The sequence below is a fragment of the Lycorma delicatula genome, chromosome 2 (assembly GCF_047948215.1).
Source record: "Lycorma delicatula isolate Av1 chromosome 2, ASM4794821v1, whole genome shotgun sequence".
In the NCBI taxonomy this organism is placed as follows: Eukaryota; Metazoa; Arthropoda; class Insecta; order Hemiptera; family Fulgoridae; genus Lycorma; species Lycorma delicatula.
The window spans coordinates 6,224,212-6,246,065 of record NC_134456.1 but is presented as its reverse complement, the minus strand read 5'-3'; the positions used below and the strand labels follow the sequence as shown (position 1 = coordinate 6,246,065).

The 21,854-nt window shown below is 32.6% G+C and overlaps 1 protein-coding gene and 1 non-coding gene across 2 annotated transcripts in view; one reads left to right on the top strand and one right to left on the bottom strand.

The window, feature by feature from the left end:
- LOC142319826 (mitoguardin-like) overlaps positions 1-21,854 on the top strand; it is a 256,764-nt gene that overhangs the window by 204,449 nt on the left and 30,461 nt on the right. The gene's annotated exons all lie outside the window — the stretch shown is intronic.
- TRNAP-AGG (transfer RNA proline (anticodon AGG)) lies at positions 16,527-16,598 on the bottom strand. Its single transcript has one exon. It is a non-coding gene; the product is annotated as a tRNA-Pro (tRNA).

Genomic DNA, 21,854 nt, shown 5'->3' with positions numbered 1-21,854 from the left:
AATTTCTAAGGGTTTCAGATCTTCTTGCCCTTTCTTGTTCAGAGTACACCCGGCTTATTGTTTTCTTGGGTTTTGATAGGAATTTTTGTTTCTTTATTTTTTAATTTCTCATAGTTTCCGGTTTTCGTTTTTAGGTTTTCACGGCTTACGTCTAATTCCTCCATGTCTTTCTGTACTTCGTATAACCAGTTCGGTCTGCTTTTCTTGTTCCAGAAAAGTTCGATTATCCGTCTGATAAGTCTGGTTTCTTCCGTTCTGAAAATATGTCCTAGAAAGGAAATTCTCTTCTTTATAAATTTATTAGTTATCGGGATGATCGTTTTGTAAATCTCTTCGTTTGGAATAATTCTCCAAATCTCGTCTTTTTTAATGTTTTTCCCGATGCATCGTCGTAGAATCTGTATTTCAATCTTTTCCAGTTTCTCGGTAAACCTTTTCCGGTACGGTCCAAATATGGTTTCGCATCCGTTAAGTATTTCCGGTCGGATAACTGAGTTATAATGTCTTATTTTTGTGTTTATGGGCATGCATTTTTTTTTATAGATGTTTTGTGTTTTTATTGTGACTTTGATGAGTTTATTTATTCTTTCATTCCAGTTTGGATTTTCTTGGAGGTTGTGCGTGATGTTTTCCCCCAAATATTTAAAGTTTTCTACTAGTTCTATGTCATTATTGTTTATTTTTACTTTGCTTATGCATAGTGGGTTTCTCACCATAATTTTGGTTTTTTCGTATGAAATTTTTAGACCGATTTTTCCTGCAATCTCTTCCAGTGTTGACAGTTGGTATCTGGCCTCTTCTATATTTTGGGATAGTAGGGCTAAATCGGTTAGTATCAATTTACTGAGATACCTTTTCCTATTTTAACGTTGTCTTTATTTAATTTTTTCCAATCCCGTATTATAAATTCAAGGGCACAGTTGAATAAAAGCGGTGACAGTCCATCTCCTTGTCTCAGTCCTGTTTTGATGTCGAATGGATCAGATAATTCTCCCCTGAATTTAACCTTGGAAATGGTTTTATAGCATAATATATTTTCCAATTTGCATTATTAATTGTTAACAGTAAGCATCGTCGGAGATCTACGGGATAGACTGTTACAGTGCTTTAAAAAATGGAGAACATTTGATAGATGCGCTATTGAAAAAATGGAAGTACACCTGCAATAAACATCAGATTTGCTGTAATTGTAAAAATATCTGATGTGGACACCACTTGACTTCCTACTACGCCTATTAAATTACATATACAGATTTTTTACTGCACTTCATTTAAACTTATTTCATTTGAAAGTGAGATGACAGTTACACAATTGCGTTGTGGTTGACAACACCATCGCATCACATTTTTTTGTGGTGTCCGTATCAGCATTTTATATATTTGTTTATGTATTAATTTTCACGTCGCTGTTGTAGTTATGTGGTGTAATTAAGAATGTGTCGGATCTGTAACCATGTACACATCGGTTCGAATCCGACTTCATACACACAGATTTTTTTAACATTTTTTTTTATAATTTAAATATATTGATTTATTGATAATTATTAATCTCTGTAAAAATTTTTGAATTAAAATGAAAAGTACATAAAATTTTTTTCACTAATAACTTTTTATTATTTATTATAATTATTGAATTGAATTTTTTTACAGTCAGAGGTTAATAATTATTAATAAATCAATTTATTTAAATTAAAAAAAAATAAAAAAAATATTTGTATATGAAGTCGAATACGACCGTTGTGCCTTCCTCTTGTAAGATCCTAATATTTCATTAATTAAAATTAATGAAATCATACCACTTTAATAAGATGTATCATTGAAAATCTCTCGATGAGTGCTTATTACTGCAGTTAAGAAAAAAGTCTAAAATCCATATTTGTTTGGATTTTGGGCTTTTTTTTAACACTTTCGGTTCAGTCGATTGCAATAAAAAGGGGGAGGTGCACAACTACATTTTACAACAGTCCTAAATTCAAAATTTCAACATCCTACGACTAATCGTTTTTAAGTTGTCTGGGATACAGACGTCACCCGAAACTAGTCAAAATGGATATTTCCGTTGAAATCTGAAAACCGAAATTTTTCGCGATCACAATATTTCCTTTACTTTGTACAAGGAAGTAAAATTAAATGATTATTTATATTTTCGGTTTCATTTTAAAAATTGGCAGAATCTTTTACTTTTTAATGTATTTTATACAATCTTTATTTCACTTAATGTTAAACTCACGTTTATATTTAAAAAATAATTGATTTTAGTACATTTAATGATTTATGATTATGATTTAATGATACGTTTGTGTGAATTTGCTGTTACAATGTACACGCGCCTTATATACCAGTGATTACAAAGTTCTGTCGGTATCGTGATATGCGGAACCTCCTCTGGCGGTAGTTATCACTGAACGAGGAGGAAACCCTCTTATAATCCACACTAGCGCCCTCAAGGATTTATACAAAGTTGTCTAACTATAATATTTAACGTTATTATTATTTTAATTCTTTATTTAGCATTAATATTTAAAATAGTAATCGTTGTTTATAATCTTTTATTTGTTCCTAAAATTATTTATATATGTTTAAATGAAGATATTCATAATGTATTCAGCTGTCGAGCAACGTAAATTATTTACATAATATTTTAACAATGTTGTATAGCAAATTATTTGCCTGTTTGTGTAACATTTAATATAGTATTTATATACGTTTATTTTATGATACACATTTATGACGCTTGCGACTTATTTATATACCTCTTTTATGTTCTGTTTTTTATTGCGTCATTTTTGTTTATACTACGTGAAATAATATATTCCAATTCAGTAATATGAAATTCGTAGAGATTAAAAACAAAATATTCTATCAAAAAAAAATTGATAATTTGTTAACGTATTATTTTATTTAAAAAAACGTTATTATAATTACTGTTAGTCTTTTAGTGCATTTAATTCCCAAGCGATTGCCGCAGTCTTTTCACCATTTATCAACGTAACCGATAAAACATTCAAGTATTTAACTCAAGGGATTATATTTTACTATCTGCCAAGTTTCAAGATTTAACAGAAGCTTTCTTTTACTTATATAAACAAACACGAAGAAGGATATTTTAAAAGTTTGTACTCTAGGGGTTGAAACTAATGTAGAAATTTTTCCTCTATCGATCGATGGTAATATTTTAGACGTACTTGAAATTCAGATTAAACACTACATGGGATAAGTAAAGAATAAAATGGATAGATAATTTTCTGTTTGAAATCGCTTTCGTTGCTTGCAAAGGTGAAATAAAATTTTTTTCTTTAACATCATACTGAATTTTTTTTTTTTAACTTATAGTTATTTATTTTATGATTAAACGTATGTAACCAATTTTTACGTTTCTATATGTTACTATATTTGATACGATGACAGTATTGCGGTCAATTAAAATATGATTTATCCATTTCATCGTTTTTTGTGGGTGTTTCTTGACGTTTTATATTTCGCAGGTTTCAGAATTACTTGATTTAATAGTAAATTTGAATTTATTTATTGCAATGGAGCGGTCTAAATCATGTTGAAAACAGTAATATCATATTAAAAAATTAAACGTGAAAAAAATAATTGTATCAAATAAATTACATAGTGAAACAAAAATAAATATGTCACTTACATTTAGGGAAGATGCTACACACACGCGAGCGCGCGTGTGCGAATAATTATTGTAATATTCAGCATTAATGAAATTATGATTAATGAAGGATATTTACCGTTTAACTTAATGAGCGTTTAATTATCATTTAATAATTTATGAGCGTCATTCATTAATTAAAAAAACAGATAGTTGTGTATTAAAAACCCAATCCTACGATAACTTTTGATCAGCTACTTGAATAAAGTTATATGGTTTATAAGCTTTAAATCTAATTTTAGTGGCGAGTCTTCTAGAAGTATGTGAATTAGTTAAACAGAGTCCAGCGATCCAATTTTTCGTTCCGAAGATTAAAATCCGGTGAAAATTTACTTTCTTATGGCCAAACAAATACAGACAACGTTGTATGAAGCCCAGAAACGTTTACAAACGGTAGAAAAATTTAAAGACGGTCGAACATCAGTGACGACATCGTTCTGGACGTCCGATTGAAGTTTCAACTCAAGTACTTAAAACTTACGTAACACCCTCTCATCCAGTGGCGGCTAGCGTATAGGCACTGTGGAACTGCAGCATCGCCTTTTTCCACTTGATATTATGGATAGCATTTAATTTAATTAGTTCTTTTTTTCTTTTCCTTCTTTATACTTATACGATATATGATCCTTAACCTTAATGTCAGTAGCCATCCCCCAGTTTATGAAAAAGATACAAAATGAATGGAAATGTGCACTTCACTGTTCCAGCGGCGTGGTGATTGGCTGTTGTGCGCATGCGCACATTGGCAGCTGCACGCGAGGCTGCGAGGGAGAGAGAGCACTGTCGCTCCCGCAGTACCGACCTTGGCATGTCGGTGGAAGATAGTATTTTTTTTTACACCGCGTGTGTATGGAACGTTCCTTGTTAGTTTTCTTTTCTAGTTTAGTCGGTGGAAGGAATATGAAAGCGATTTAGTTGTTTTTTCTTCAGTAGTGATCAGACGATGGCGGAAAGCAAGGGCTCTTTGATTGCCAAATCTGTCTAAAAACACGCTGGAAGGGCGAAAGAGAAGGTAATTAGTAAAAACTAATTATGTATTTGTTTCTGTGTACATAGAAATCTACATTAAGCACCGTTGGACTGTAGTCTTTTTAAGCAAACATTTAAGTTATCTAATAATACTAAAAAATATTATCTATATTGGCATTTTATTATTTATTCGGTTAACGGAATACAGTTTTTAACCGCATGAATGTGATAACTGTAGAATTAGATTATTATCCTGCTTCCACTTATTCTATTTGATTCATTATTTTTTCGGTTCTTTTATTTTACAGAAAACTTTTCTGTAAAGTTTTCAACACTTTTCTGGAGCAGCCACGACTTATATTAGCTGCGAACCGCCACTGCTCTCGTCCAAGGAAACCGACGGATGACAGTTGAAATTATAGCTGAAAAATTGCAAGTAAGTATCGGTATAGTTCATAACATCATCACCAACAAGCTAAAGTACCGAAAAAGAAACGCAATATGGGTTCCAAGAGAGCCAACAGGTTACTGTAAGGAGACTAGATTTTGTGCACGTAGGTGAAACACCGGTATCAGCAGAAAGGTGATACTTTATTGCACAGTTCTAACCTTTCTTTCTCTCTTTTTCCTGTTTATCCTTCGTTAATTAGCGTTCAGATAATATTTCAGAGGATGAATAAGGATTATATGTATGAATGTAAATGAAGTGCAGTCTTCCACAGTCTCAGTTCGAACATTCCTGAGATGTATGGTAAATTGAAATTCAACCACCAAAGAACAACCGGTATCCACGATGTAGTATTTAAATCCGTGTAAAAATAACTGACTTTACTAGGACTTGAACGCTGGAACTCTCCACTTCAAATCAGCTGATTTGGGAAGACGCCTTCACCACCAGACCAACCCGGTGGGTCGCACAGTTCTAACCTCTGATAAGACATGAATCTATCATTATAAACCGGAATCAAAAAGATTGAAAGCTTAGTATGGAAGCATACGAGTTCATCTGTCTAGACAAAATTCCGAACACGATCGTCAGCAGGAAAAAGCATCATGGTGACAGTATTTTGGGATACAGAGGCCCGGTTTTTGTCGAGTTTCTGAAAATTCAGCGCTATAAACATCACGTACTAACGTGATTTGCTTATCGACGATCTTGCTTATAAGTGAAGCCAATAATTTTGAAAAATCGCCCTGGATCTCAGCGCGAAGGCATCTTTCTGCTTCACGATAACACTTCGCCACACACGGCTCAGGTATTAAGAGAAACCATCGACAAGTTGTATCGGGAAGTACTACCTCATCACTATATCGTCCTGACTTGGGCTAATCGGATTTCCACTTGTTTGTTTCACTCAAGGAGCCGCTACGTAGTAAAAACTTATGACAATGCAGTGACGGAGTCAAAGAAAACATGCTAAATTGGCTCAGACATCAGGAGAAGATTAATTTTCCAGAAGGCATAAATAATCTGATTCAGAGTTTATTAATGTTGGTGACATGTCACGTTGATTAAGTATACCGTTTTGGGTCCAGAGCAATTTATGTATGATTATTGAAATAATTTTTATTTCTACTTATAGAAACTTCAATCTGACTGCAAAGAATTTAAATTCAACAAACAGATTTTTATTAGAATGTAACGTGTGTTTACTAATCTTATTATGTAGTTTCTTAGCATTTACTTTCTTAGTTCACGCTCGGAACCGTTCTTTTTTTCTTTTTTTTTGGAATTCTGTTATTTTTATCAGGACGAAGATTTCTAACCATTACGTGTCTTGTAAGCGACTCTTTTTTCAAACTATATTATTTGTAATTGCGCTATACAAAGTTTTGTCTATATTAATAAGAATGAAAGTCTGTCTTTTAGAGCACCATCTCTGAACCGCCTAGTCGAATTCGTTGAAGCCTGCAAGATGGTTGTATTTTGTCCCGGTTGCATTTTAGGCTACATTGTAAAATGGGCTCAGGGGCTCCTAAAAAGGGGGGAAAAATCAAGATTCAAATACTACTGAATCGAATGATCTTTTTGAAGTTATACTTCTTTTGGCGCGTTAGGAGAAACTGATCAGTGTATTTTCAGCAAGTTATGGAAGTTGCGCGCGCCGATGTAACACACCATGAATATATTTGCGCAGACCAAGTGGATCAGATTCCACGCACATGCGCGTAGTATTTATTTCAGTCAGTCCTTCAATTAAATGATTAGCACGTGTTGTAAACATAATAGATATTAAGCCGTAATAAATATATATTTATATACACGAATTTCTGAAGATATTGTAAATATTGTTGTTCATATTCATAAAATTTTATTTTTTTTTCTTGCGAAAATTGTATGTCAAGATTTGAGGTTATATATTTATGTAAGTATAATTTTTATGACTAAAATTTATATTTAAAAATATAAATGACCAGTTTTGAAAATAAATGTGAAACCTTTTTTATGTATTATACTCGTATAAAAATGTAAATGGTTTTTCTAAGAATACCCTTCCCAATTAAAACCTTTTAATTTCTACTCCAGAGAACTTGGCGTCTGTTAAAATCATACTGAAAATGTAGATTCAGGTCGAGGTACAATCATCTGCTAAATTTTATTTTTTCATGTTTAACGATTGAAATACCCTTTTAATTGATGTGTTTTATTAAACTAAAAATTTCCGATTATAGTTTAAATGTAACTTTGTAACATAAAGTTAACGTGCTTTCTAAAACGAGAAAGCTTTCTAAAACTAACGATGAGCGTACTTAGTAACGAGCTCGTGCCCGTTAGTAGGCTCTTTTCTTCTTCTTCTTGCATTACTTTTCGAATTTTTTTTTTTTTTACATACAAGATTCTCACGTTCTGTTTATTTCAATATTTTTGTTTTTTTCATGTGAAGGCGTTTCTTGTTTCTTTTTTGCTTGATATCGCCATATAAACTTGAGGCTTGTGCAAGGGATATGGAAATGGAATTTTGTAGCGTATGAAAAATTCCACGCCTGACCGGAACAGTGGCGAAGTGGTAAATTGAAAAAAGATGAAATCGGAACTAAAGAAAAACTTTTTAAATTAATAATTTTTCCATTTTTTGTTTTTAAATTTCGACTGTTTGAAATCGACATCCAATTAAGAGTTAGTGAATTGGTATTACCTGGGAGTGGATTTTTAAATTTTGAAAGGAATTTTTTGATTACTTATGGGTTGTTTTTCTTAATTTTGATTACATAATTTGTTTTATCACGTGATAGATTCAGATTAGCTAAAAACTAATACGAAAAGGATTAAGTCGATAAGGATTTTGTTAATTATTATTTAAAAAAATATTAATTATTAATATTGATATTATCAGTATAAATTATTGATAATTATTTATACATTTAAACTAAGATTTAATCATTAACGGGGCAATTATATAGTAAATTATTAAACATATTCTACTTAATAAGATATGGAATGGAATGCAAAGTTGGCGGGAGTTTATTTCTCCCTACTTATCGCAGAACCTGGACAGAGTCCCTTGCTGCTGGATGATTCTAATCGGGCGTGTTTTTTAAAAGGTTTATTTTTAAATGGCGGGTCTAATTTTTCAAGTTTTGTTTATTATTTAGTATTTTTAAGACGGACTTAGTTGCATTCCAATCCGTTGTTGAACCAGCGTTATCGAACCCATTTTATGGGCCGACCGCGGAAGGCTAGGCTTATAAAGCCTGTCCTCCCGACGTAATTCCCCTTCAGACCGTCCACTGCAGTCCTTTCGGTGCTAACGCTTCATAGGCTAGCAGGAATACGCCACAACGGGGCACTAACTATCAGGAGGGAGCAATGCGCCCCCTTCTCCGGAGGAGTCGCAATTGCTGGTTTATTTTATTTAACTTGTAAGTTTTAAAGGAGAGGTGTGTAGAAGTTCTTCATCCACTTCTGTTATGGCTGCCTTCCAGGACGCATCTCTGCTGGGCTCTGTTCCGGACTCCAGTCCGTGATGTTGGGGCGAAATAAGATATTTAATAAGATATTTGACGTCAAACAAGATTTGCTTAGATTTTCCATAATTTGGTTGCTTGTATATCGGTGGAAAATAACAAAGAGCATTACTCTGGCATACAATTAATACCATTGCTATAATCAAAGAAAATTAGGCTGATTTTTGACACCGGTATTTCAGGTTGTAGTTTTATTAATTTCACGCTTTAGCAACCAAGATTTAAAATAATGAGGTATAGTAACAAAATCTACCGTAGATTAAATATTATGAGCGGTCAATTTCGGGTAATAAAATCCCGTGGAAATGGACTGTCTCTCCTCATTAACTACATATATAGTATGTCTCACGAAGAAACGAAAAAAATTTGAGAACCTGTAAATGAAAATAAAGAAATGGTTTATATAAACATAGTTTCGGAAACGCAGCGTTCACGAGTTTAAAGTTTGCGAAAAAATTTCGCCCTGAATTTTTCTTCGAGTGTAAAATTTGTGGAATTTATATTAAGGAGTAAATTTGATGTTTTCATACGATTTTTGACCTGAAAAATTGAATAAATAAGGTCTGAGAACTGTATATGTAATAATTTTTTGAGAAAATTATTATTGAAAATGATTACTATAGAAATTATTATTAAAAGCACTTTTACTATTTATTGAAAAACAGAAAATATTAAGCTAGCAAATACACAATTATTTAGGTTTGACGTACAATAATAATCGTTTTGAAATAATATTTTGTAGAAAAATGTGGAGAAAATTTAATTCTGAGGAAGTCTATATAAGTAACGTCAACTGTACATAGTTTAAAAGATTTATTTTATTAAAAAAAAGCTGGCGAAGTATTGCATGACTTTCCCGGTTACTGATAAACATTAAAGACTTACAGCCAAAAAACAAAATATATATTTTTTAAAGGTGGGGAATAAATTTTAAGAAAATTCTTCTAAAACATTCATATACAGGTTAAGCTTAACAAATCTGCTTAAGTAAAGTTTCTCTGAATGTAATATCCCTCCTTCAATAAAGGCTAAAATAAGAATAACAATTTTTTTCACAAACCTTTTCTGCATTTTAGATTCGAGGTCTGTAATTTCAAAAAATTGTAGACATTTCTTGGTAGTTCTACATATGTAGCATAAACTTTCAAAAAATGTTTAAAAATATTTAAACCTAAGGAAGATAGAACCAATTTTAACAGAGGGAAGTTGATTTTTTGAAAATAAATTTTTCATTATTTATATATGTATTATAGGTAACAAAAAAGTGCCCCTGAAAAAAATCAAAAATGACTTTCTCGATATCCCCCCACTACCTAAATTTTGAAAAAAACTAATACGATCAGTACTTCACATATAGAAATATATATGGAGTATATATTTCAAATATTTAAAACAAATTTGAAAGAAGTTAATCCTGAAATATAAGGCCAAAACCAGTGCGATACACGTATGGTACGCAAATACATTAATACGTTTTTTTGTTTTTTTTTGTCTAGTTTAACTAGTGGGACCTTAAAACATAAAGATTGCAAAAATACCCGATACTCCTTTTTTGACATGTTTACCATACTTTCCGTTTTAATATAGCCCAGAAAATAAAAAGATCGATTCATGGGAGAAAAAAATGTTTTTTCGTAATTTCCCTTTAGCTAGGATTAACACTGATTTGATTGTTATTTTCTGCCCTTCCTAGCACTGTAACTCTAACATTCGTAGTCAGAATTAGCTGTGTGTCAGACATATTCAATAGAGTAATCAGTTTACTGTTAAATAAAGTAAAATTAAAAAAAAAACAAAAAAACTAGCAATTAAATTAAAAACAACTTTCAAATAGCAGCGAATAATGATTATGAAAAAGGAGTAATAAGGAAAATATTTCGAAAAATGAAAAACCAAAAAAGGAAAAGAAATATATAAACTAAAGGATTTTTGTAAAGAAATTCACGTAAATATAGCACTTACCACGAACACATTATTTCTATTATAGAAATAATGTAAAAGAAAAAGATAATTACAACAAAATATAAAATTCAACTGTAACGCGACGAATGAGGACAAACGAATATTTAAACAAGATTTAATGAACATGCAAGATGATATAAATATGAGAAAAGGGATTCAAGTTACGCAGCACATTTGATAGAAAAAGGGCATATTTGCAATGAAATAATAAAATCCATGAAAGTATATTTTGCGGAAAATGGAAAACGTTTAAATATTCTAGTAAACATGGAAATATTCAAGATAAAATTAAAAGTACAGGAGAAAATGGTAAACTCTCAATCAGATGTAATACGAGGTGCGACAATAAAGTAATGAGACTGATGTGAAAAAAAATGTTGCTTACCGTTTTAGTCATGCTTAGTGTTGTCTCCTTCAAAGTAGTTCCTCTCTGATTGCAAACACTTATTCCAGCGCTTCTGCCATTGACGGTAACATTTCTGGAACTCATCTTCTGTAATATCCTCCAAGACCTTCGTCATAGCTTTTTGGACATCTTGTGTTGTTTGAAAATGGTGTCCCTTGACCGCCATTTTGACTCTTGGAAATAGAAAAAAGTCGCACGGAGCGATATCTGGTGAATAAGGTGGCTGTGGTAGTACTGAAATTTGTTTTGAGGTTAAAACGTGCTGTACTAACAGAGCAGTATCGGATGGCGCATTATCGTGATGCAGAATCCAATTATCAGCAATGTTGGCACGGACACGAAGAACTCGTTTCGAAGTCTTTCTAAAATTTCTTTGTAGAAATATTGGTTAACTGTTTGTCCAGGAGGCACCCACTCTTTATGAACAATTCCCTTGGAATCGAAGAATCACACAAGCGTGCATTTCACTTTTGACTTTGACATGCGAGCTTTTTTTGGTCTGGGTGATCCCTTTGAGCACCATTGCAAACTTTTAGCGTTTTGTCTCTGGATCGTATTGAAAAACCAACCTTCATCACCGGTGATAACACGGCTCAACAAATCTGGATCGATTTCCGTTTGCTCTAACAGATCGGCTGCCACATTTTTCCGTGTTTCTCGCTGTTGTTGTGTGAGATTTTTGGGGACCATTTTTGCACAAATCTTTCTCATACCAAGATCTTCAGTTAATATTAGACGAACCGTTTGTCGATTGATGTTGAGTTCTTCTGCAATCATTTTCACGGATAATCTTCGATCAGATCGTACGATTTCACGCACCCTGGTCAAGTTGACATCTGTCCGTGAGGTTGATGGTCGTCCACTGCGATCTTCATCTTCAACATTCGTTCTGCCTTCACTAAAAATTTTATGCCACCGAAAAACTTGAGCTCTTGACATAACCTCCTCTCCAAAAGCCTTCTGAAGCTTACCGTAAGTTGTCGTCGCGTTTTCACCCGATTTAACGCAAAAAGAAATGGCATACCGTTGCGCAATATTTTGCGGTTTCATTTCTGTGACGAGAGACACAAACACGTGTTCACTTATTACAGCATAACTCACGACTGAGCAGTTGCATCAATGTGCCGCTTGGACTAGAAGTAGCTTTTAGACCAAGGTCAAAGATGGTGTGCCTACACAAGCTGCAGGGTTGCCACATCTTGCAAAGAAAAATCAGTCTCATTACTTTATTGGTCGCACCTCGTATTTAAAAATCTAAAACTGTTAAAGTAAATCAGGATTAGTAAAGAAATTGTATAATCGTTTGAGCGGGAGGGACAAGTGAAAGAGGCCTTATAGCTTAACAGCGCTAGTTAGTTATTCGAGGATCCCAAATCAGAAGATTCAGTGCTAAAAGTAATTTTGAGAATGGAAGTACCCCGAAACGCGTCAACTACGAACGTGAGAGTTACAGTGCTAGGAAGGACTGAAAATAACACTCAAATCAAGCAGAAAAAATACTATTAAAGTATTAAACGAAACAAGAATCACTTCAGTACCTCCTCCTGGTAAATAAGTTATGTATTATTCTTCACCAAAGCTTAGATAGCCGGTTCATCGGCAGGGTGGGGCGAAGTGTTGCGCATGGTAGGGATTGAACAGGGAGTAAGATGCTTTTTCCTACTTTTGACGTCATGTCGAAGTACACTAATCCTTCCACTGTGCTATTAGCAGTGCCAACTCAACTTGAAGACCCCGCATAGAACTAAAGCACAAATATCTGTTCATGCTTTCTAAGCTTTGATGAGTAATAAGTGTACTTGCGATGCTGCGATTTCTCAGACGGTCTCACCTGAGATAAAATTAATTTTCTTCCCCTTTGTAAATTTTCATTTGTTTTAAATAATTTATTCGTTTGAAATTTATATCTTATTTTCTTACCACAAAACTACACATACTTGTCTGCTATTTTTAGTCTTCTTCTATCTAAAACCCTCACTCTTCGTAATTTACCCTAAAGTTTCATGCGTGCGATTTATCTGCAGATCCGGGTTTGACGTACAATAACGTGGTAATTTACTAGTAAATAAATCAAAATTTGTAGAAATTAAATTAATTTTTACAAAATCTACAAAAGTAACCTCAATTTAACGTGAAGAAGAGTTTAGACTTTTACGACTATTAAAAATAAATCAGTCTGATATACGTTTTACAGTAGTTAAAAAAATTAATTAATTAAAAAAAAAAATTATTAAAGGCACATCTGTAAGACTTATTTTATTCAGTTTTTACTTCTCCAATTTTAAGATCGTTTAATAAATTTTTCCATGTGTTGATGTGTGTCAAGAACTGAATTAATTGACGCGTTGATTTTTATTGCCAATATCACATTTGCAATTAGACTCTTCACCAAATCGTAAACTGATTTTCTACGTTCTTGTTTTTCCTTTTTAAATTGGCATTCTTCAGAAGTTTCCATTAGAATTTTAAAGATTCGTTTTTTTTAAATGTTTCAATCTATTTACTGATTTTTCAATTAAATGCCGTTTCAAATAATCTAATTTCTATGAGTCCCACATCTTCCCGTACCAAATTCTCCAGGAACTTTTGCTTCTGAACAAAGAGTACGTAGAAAATTTCGTTCTTCATCATATTGAGAAATTCCATTTAATTTTAGGGCTTCTTTTTTATCTGAAGACGTATCAATTTCTATACTGAAAGCCATTTCTTTTTAAATAATATGCAAGTTTTTTTGCCGAAAGTCACTTGCTTTTTTACTTTCGATTCTTCGTTTAGATATTTTTATCTGAATGTTTAAGGATTATTACAATACAATTTAACTGTGTTATAATTATGACTTTAAAACAAATCATATAAATAAGTACCGTGTTTTTCCACCAGACTTTTGTAGCGAGACATAAAATACAAATTTAGAATAACGACCGTACTACACTTGTTCGCGTTGTTTAATTTGTAACAGACTCGTTAATCCAAGGCAAGTAAGCATTACAAACATTACAAGATATGCTACCGTGTGCCTATTTGAGAATATCTTTTCTAACGTCATTTGGTGATATACAGTGGCGGTTTGCGTATAGGTACTGTGGAACTGTAGCATCCCCTATTTCCACTTGATATTATCGATAACATTTAATATAATAAGTTCTTTTTTCTTTAATTCTTTCTTTATGCTTGTAGCCATCCCCCAGTGTATGAAAAAGATACAAAAATCTTTGAATGGAACTGTACGCTTCATAGTCCCACCGGCGTGGTGGTTGGCTGTTGTGCGCATGCGCACATTGGAAGCTGCACGCGAGGCTGCGAGGGAGATGGGCACTGTCAATCCCGCAGTGCCGAGCTTGGTGTGCTTGTGGAAGGTAGTTTTTATTTACTCCGCTTGTGTATGAAACGTTCCTTGTTTGTTCCCTTTTCTAGTTTCTTCGATGGAAGGAATATGAGAGCGGTTTAGTTGTTTTTTCAATAGTGATCTGAAGATGGCAGAAAGCAAGGGCTATATGATTGTCAAATCTGTCCAAAAACGCGCTGGAAGGGCGAAAGAGAAGGTAATTAGCAAAAACTAATTATGTATTTGTTTCTGTGTAGATAGAAATTTACATTAAACATCATTGGACTGTAGTGTTTTTAAGCGGACATTTTATTAAGTTATCTAATAATACTAAAAAATATTATCTATATTGACATTTTATTATTTATTGGGTTCAACCGAATGAATGCCTATACCGTGTTCTTGAATGTGATAAGTGTAGAATTTAGATTATTATCCTGCTTCCAGCTATTTTAATCGATTCATTTTTTAGGTTCTTTTCTTTTACAGAAAACTTTAGCCATAGACTTGAAAAGACCCAGAAAAAGACTTTTCGAAGCAGGACCCCCACTACTTTTAGCTACGAGCCTCCACAGGTTATATTGTATGCGTAGTGTTGTTCAGAGCGCTGTTGTTTGGTCAAGCAGTGGCGTGCGTTGTCTTTTTTGATAATCTGTCTGCGTAGTAAAGTATTCTTCGGTTACCTAATACAAATCGACTATGAGTTTTTCTCGTGATGTCATTTGTGTACAACGCATGCGCTTTGTACCGTAAGCATACCTTGTAATGTTTACTTACTAAACCGACGAGTTTAGTTGTTTAAATGGAGGTGACTTGAATTATTATACTTTTTAAAAAAAATTGCAATTCACGGTCAGCCGTGGGAAAAGGAAATGAAATGTTTACATTTGGTGTTGCGCATGTTGAAATAATCATTTCTATGTTTATTTGTTTTTATTATTAACACTTTTTACGAAATTGTTTAGTACTATGTATTTATAAATCAGTTTACAGATTTCGACAATTAATTACGATTAACTGATTACAATATTCTGAATGATACAGAAATCTTTTTCTTTACATTTTAACCTTCTTAATCGATATTTTTATACTTTGTTATTATATGTAGTTATCATCCAGGCATGTATGATTAATTAGCTGATAACGATTAATTATTACATTATATCCATAACTTAGCCGGTGGTGTGATGAACTGCCGATAACTTAATTGAATGTTTTTATTGTGAATAATAGTTATAAATCCTGGTATTTGCTACTCCGTAGTCTCGACTAAACGTGTCGTTGAGTATACCTTGTATATTTACAGTAGCTGATGGTAGATGAGCGGAAAATAAATTTCTCTGCGCATTTTATTGCAATACCTCTAAAATCATTGTGCGGCTGCGCCTCCGTGCAGCTTAGAGGCAACTATTCGTACAAACGTCCGTCTTTCAAAAATAGATTTTGGACGAAGACTATCTACCGTTAAAAAACATTTTTCAGTCAGTATTATTTTTAAATTCATCGACAGAGTAATATTGATTCTGCAAAAGAAAATCTTTTGTGTTTTAAATATATTGCTGGGAAAGATTTATTTTTTTATAACGGTTCGGTAATTTATTAAAAATAGCATGGAAATATAATTAGGCTCTTTCTTTTAAGCCAAAGTATTGTGTTTGAAGTAAGTAAGTATTGTGTATTCTTTAAGTTGTATGAAGTTCTATCGTCTGATTTGTTGGAGGTGATGTTACTTTTTTCTTTTTTTTTTAAGTTTAAGTGACATTGTGTATAGATTTTTTAATTACCGAGGCATATTTCTTTCTAACTGATGATTTAAAACGAAAACTGAATAAAAAATATTTTCAATGCAACAATTAAATGTATTGCTCATATTTCATTTTGTTTCACCGTTTCATACATAGCTTTCGCAATTGTAAACAAAATAAATCAAATGGTTAAAAAAAAAAAACTATAATTTATCCGTTCTTTACGTAAGACCTTTTTTATTTTATTGCAATACTTTAACTGCCGCATGAAAAAGTACATAAATATTATTTTATTTTCACTGCATATTGACGTCATTTTATTACATATGTTATACGTTTTACAATGTAATATAATTTATTATTTTTTAATTAATTAATTTTGAAAGTTTTTTTAAGCGGTAATATTTTACGAATTTCATTTAAAAATACTGGGAATTTAAAAATTATTTTTTTTTAAAGAAAAAAATCTTACTGTAAAAAAAGCTTGGGCTCGTCCGGGATTTGAACCCGGGACCTCTCGCACCCTAAGCGAGAATCATACCCCTAGACCAACGAGCCATGTTAATGTTGTTTATATAATATTGTACTTGATTCTGTAAATAAAAAAAGTATTGTTATAATGTTTTATATGCATTTAAAATAAAAAGTATAAATGTGTTGCAAAATTTAATAGATTTAAAGAAAATATATCATTGTTTAAATCGTTTTTTTTTTTAGAAAATGTATTAAGGAATACAATTTTTTCCAATTTACAGTAGGCATCTTCAAATTGATGCCAAAAAAGATTCTTAATGTGAATGAGATTTCAAAATATAAAAATTTGAAATAATATTGCCTTTTATTCTTTAATATCTTTTATGTATAAGATATAAATATCTTTATAAGTCCAATTTATTACGTAAAATCTTGTTTGTAAGAAGTTTGAGTCTTTGTAAAAATAAAAGGAACCAGAAAAAGTAAATAGATAGAGTATGAGCTAAGACTCACTTTAATGTCGGTATATACTGGATGATTCACGAAGAATGCAACAAACGTTTAGGGCATGTTCTACTGGTTAGAATAAAGTTCATATAAACATAGTTACAGAAACGATTCGTTACCGGGTATCGACTGACGAAAGATTTTGCGCTCGCTACTGCGCCTACGGTAAAATTGAGCCAGATTACAATTCTTAGTATCCAAATTAAGGGGTAAATTTAGTTGTTTTATATGATATCTCACCTGAAAAATTGAAAAAAAAAACAGGTCCTAGAACTGCATTTTTACTAGTTTTCGAGAAATCTAGGGTAAAGACAAAATATTGGTTTCAAAAACACATTGTTTTATATTTGGCGTAAAATAACTTTGCTAAATGGGTAGTAAACACATAAAATATTTAAACAAATCTTGTAGAGCATTCGTTCTCAAGGTGAACGATAGCGTCCCCTTGTGGGCGCTGCAGGCCTTCAGGGTGGAGCGGTAGAAGGCCCACAGAAAATTGGGGCGTTCAAGCGGTCTAGGAAGGCAATGACTGATTAAAAAAAGGTAAAAATTATGTTTTCCTGATATTTCAACCTAAAATGTAAAGTAAAATATAAATTTCAACTCAGAAATAGGACATGCCACGTTTAAAAACAATGCGATTGCTGTTTTTAAGAGCAAATCTATTATTTTTAAAAGATGGTAAGTTTAAAAATTTTGGGGGAGATAGAAAATTTTTGATTCTCAATGTGGGCGACGGGCGATAAAGTTTGAGTAAAATTGTACGAATAAAGTTCACAGAAACTAAAAATATATATTAACGTAAGAATTTTGAAGTATTCAAAACAAAACGCATTAAAATGGGCAGATTTTACCTAGGTATTAAACGAAACAAAATTTTCAATATTTCATAACAAACGAATTAAATATTTTACAAAAGTAACAAATACAAACGACATCAATAAAACCAACTTAGAAACAGTTTAACTGCTGAAAATTTCCACCACCACAATTGATAAATAACTCTCCCGATGATCAACGTTTTTGGTGGCTTTCCGTATTTCAGCAGGATTTTTTTTTTTTTATTAGATGTACCGCACTCAGAACTCCAATAACTTCTTTCTTATATTGCCCCATAGGTAGTAGAGTAAGGTCAGAGGTTTTAACACAAGCGACCTTGGAGGCCAATCGACAGGTGCGCCGCGTCCGTTCCACTGTTTAAAAAAAAGCCTTCTTGTTTTGGAAAAATTTATCTGCCTTCTTATTGTGGAATTTGTGATGATATCCAGTTTCTACAGTGCCGTGTGGATTTTCGTGACACCATGTGCGGCTGATTTTTGAATTAAGAATTCTATTCTAGTTAATGCGGCTTCATCGAATAACCTTGCATAATGTATAATCTTCACTTTTCAACAAATGTCTCTTTAGTTTCCTTTTGTTTTATAGACGTGTTGGCATATTTATACAAATCGCGGTAGTTATGGAGGTGTTTAGTGCCTATTAATACACTAGCTTCGTAATAAACAGGAAAAACGCAAGTATTATTGTTTAAAGTTTAGAAAGCGTAAACGCATAGATGTGCAGTAATTTTATATTGTGGTGTATACATTAATTCATCCATCTATAGTAAACTGAAGGGTATACTCGTAGACTACAGTGCGATAGGACATCTTAGATCTTAGGTAACAAGACGTCGTACCCCCCGGGTTGGTCTAGTGGTTAACGCGTCTTCCCAAATCAGCTGATTTGGAAGTCGAGAGTTACAGCGTTCAATTCCTAGTAAAGCCAGTTATTTTTACACGGATTTGAATACTAGATCGTGGATACCGGTGTTCTTTGGTGGTTGGGTTTCAATTAGCCACACATCTCAGGAACGGTCGAACTGAGAATGTACAAGACTACACTTCATTTACACTCATGCATATCATCCTCATTCATCCCCTTAAGAATTATCTAAACGGTAGTTACCGGAGGCTAAACAGGAAAAAGAATGAAAAGATCTTAGGTAACAAGACGTCGTACCCCCCGGGTTGGTCTAGTGGTTAACGCGTCTTCCCAAATCAGCTGATTTGGAAGTCGAGAGTTACAGCGTTCAAGTCCTAGTAAAGCCAGTTATTTTTACACGGATTTGAATACTAGATCGTGGATACCGGTGTTCTTTGGTGGTTGGGTTTTCAATTAACCGCACATCTCAGGAACGGTCGAACTGAGAATGTACAAGACTACACTTCATTTACACTCATACATATCATCCTCATTCATCCTCTGAAGAATTATCTAAACGGTAGTTACCGGAGGCTAAACAGGAAAAAGAAAGAAAAGATCTTAGGTAACAAGACGTCGTACCCCCCGGGTTGCTCTAGTGGTTAACGCGTCTTCCCAAATCAGCTGATTTGGAAGTCGAGAGTTACAGCGTTCAATTCCTAGTAAAGCCAGTTATTTTTACACGGATTTGAATACTAGATCGTGGATACCGGTGTTCTTTGGTGGTTGGGTTTCAATTAGCCACACATCTCAGGAACGGTCGAACTGAGATTGTACAAGACTACACTTCATTTACACTCATCCTCATTCATCCTCTGAAGAATTAACTAAACGGTAGTTACCGGAGGCTAAACAGGAAAAAGAAAGGTAACAAAACGTCAGAACTCAGCAGTCCAACAATTCATCCTCATCCTGCGCGTCACGTGAGCTTGCCAAACTTTGATAAATAACATTTTGATTCTATTTCCTCAGTCAGTTTTTTTTTTTTTTTTTTTTGTTAATGTATGCAATCTATTTCAATATCTAAAACTGAATAAAAAGTAATGAAACTTAAACTTTTTGATTACTCCATGTGAAATAACAAAAATATCCTAAAATTATAACAACTGTTTCATCGTCCTGGAGAGATTTGTTTATTTTTAACAGCTATTTCAGTCAAGAGATGTTGATCTTTAACAATTAAAAAAATAATGAAATTCTTCATTTGTTATAATTAACTGAACAATAAAATGTTTTTAATACAAAAAAATACTATGTAATATAATGGAGACAAAGTGGAGTGTGAAAAAGAAAAACTAAATAATAATTAAATAACACAGTTTAAATTAATAAATAACTAAATAAAATAAATAACTTCTCAGACAAAAATATAGTAGTAATCCAGTCAAATAACGTTGACTGGATAGTTGATATTGAGCTAACTATATTAGACTGTGTGCCTGTTCGTCATTTTCTTTTAATAATTATTTTACGTCCAAAGTAATGACGTGAATTATTGTTTTTATTTTAAATTATAAACCTTCAAACATAGTAAGAACACTGAGAAAAAATTGGATAATTACACCATTAAACGTAATTTTTGTTTTGTAACATGTGATACGTAATTTTAATCTATCACCCACCATTTTTGAAAAATTGTTAAATTTTAATTAAAGGATTTTTTCATTTTTCAACATATAGTTAGCATTTTAAGCTCCTATTTTGTATTTTGTCAGCTCATTTTTTATTGTTAATTTTGTTAATATAATTTGTGGGCTTAAATATAATGTAATAATGAAGAATGAGCCTTCATGGACAAGATTAATCATGTTTGTGCAGGTCAAAATATGTAGCTGAAAACACAGCTGTTTTGTTTGTATTAAGCACTGGATTTTGGAATGAATTAATTTTGTAGTCTTATTGCTGTCAACAGTACAGTGTCATAATGCATCGAAATTGTGTCATTGATGCAGATGCCTTTTGTTATGTATGTGGTGAGTTCACCGTTAAATCAAATAGAAAAAAACATTACACCTTTAATTAAAAAAAGCATATCATTTGTACTTACGGTGTAAAATTAGTGCAGGATAAGACGTGAGCTCCTCATACAGTATGCACCAATTGTTCTGTATATTTAAGAGGATGGGCTGAAAGGTACACGGAAGGCTTTGTCATTTGGTGTACCTATGGTTTGGCGTGAACCGAAGGATCGTGTAACCGATTGTTACTTTTGTTTAACAAGTGTATATGGAATTTATAAAAAATCTAAACACTGTAACACTGAGACAAAAAAACATTTTTTTAATATTTGTCTAAGTGTGATACAATTTCTTGAATTGCTTTTTTGCGTACATTAGAGATCTGTAAACACAATTTTTCTATCACCCTTAGTTTTAAATAAATATACTATAAAAAAATTATGGGAAAGTATAGTTAAAATCTGTAAAATATATCATTTTGCGTGGCCATACTTTTGTTAGAATGATATCGCTGATTCTTTTATTTTATAAACAGCTTCAGGCACATGCGGAATTAATGTCTAACAGTAATCGGCCATCATGTTAATATTCATTTTCCGTTATAGGGGCTTTCTATCATCGAAATGTTTTGATGGAAACGTTCGTTCACAGTTTTCGTCTCCGAGGTTGTCCGGAAAAAAAATCCATATGTGAATGGAGGAAATGTATTTTCAAAGACATATTACATCCCATAGCTCTGTACGAAGTAAAAAGTTGATTATAATATCGTGGTAATTGTCGGATTTTTGTTTGTCTAGAAAATTTTTGCAAACTTCTTTAAATGAAGCCCGAGCTGCACTTTCTACATTACTTAACATTGAGTTAAATACATCATCGTTGACAAACTCTCTTATTTGAGGACCAAAAAATATTCCTTCTTTAATTTTTCCTTCACTTACATGCGGAAATTTCTGCCTGATGTACAAAAATCCAGAGTATCCGGATGTACAAAAATCCTTCTTCATTGCTTTTACAAAATTTTTCATTAGTCCTAGCTTGATATTGTGAGGGGGTAAAAATATTTTTTTGGGTTAACTAAGGGGTCATGAATAATATTTTTCCCATTTGGAGTTAAGTTGTCTCGTTTCTTCCA